General features: G+C 65.6%; 1 protein-coding gene across 1 annotated transcript in view; it reads right to left on the bottom strand.

The window, feature by feature from the left end:
- Positions 1-564, bottom strand: part of Dido1 (death inducer-obliterator 1) — a 56,228-nt gene extending 55,664 nt beyond the window's left edge. The window contains exon 1 of the mRNA XM_023704288.1: positions 340-564. The gene's annotated coding sequence lies outside the window, so the exon portion shown is untranslated. The remainder of the gene's footprint in view (positions 1-339) is intronic.
- Positions 565-570: the final 6 nt, after the last annotated feature.

Below are 570 nucleotides of genomic sequence, written 5' to 3'. Positions count from 1 at the left end.
CGCCGCCGCGCAGGGCCTCCCCCGCGAGCGCCGCGGCCCGGTGCTCTCCCCGAGGTCGCTGGAGCCGAGCGCGGCCGAGGGGCGCCCCAGCAGAGCCAGTCGGAGTACTGCTCTGGGCTCGGGTAAGGGCGCGACAGGTGTCTTCCGTCAAGTAAGCCCGGAGAAATTTGCTTCCGCCCACGGAAGGGCGATGCTCGTCCGGCGGCCTTCCTAAGGCTTCTGGGACGCGAGTATAGCCGGCCGCCAGCCGAGGGACGCCTTCCTCGTCTCAGGCATCGGCACCTCCCCGCCCCGTCTCATCCCTTAGGCCTCACACAAACGGCGCTAAGAAGCTGGGACCTTTGCCTCAGATTTAGTCTAGACGTCGCCATCCCAGCACGAACGCTCTGCATTCCAACACCTTCACGGCGGCCATCTTGCGCAAAAGCAGCGGATTTCTTTTGACTCTCGCGCCAATCCGTAGAGCGAGGGCGCCGCTGCGCAAGAACGGAAGTTTGGAGCCCTAGCTTCCGGTGACTGCCTACCCCGCCCCTTGCGAGAACAGGCTATTGGCTGCCGCCTCGCGATCTC

This window comes from Octodon degus, unplaced genomic scaffold, assembly GCF_000260255.1.
Source record: "Octodon degus isolate 3935 unplaced genomic scaffold, OctDeg1.0 scaffold00194, whole genome shotgun sequence".
Taxonomy (NCBI): Eukaryota; Metazoa; Chordata; class Mammalia; order Rodentia; family Octodontidae; genus Octodon; species Octodon degus.
This window is presented reverse-complemented; position numbering and strand designations above follow the sequence as displayed.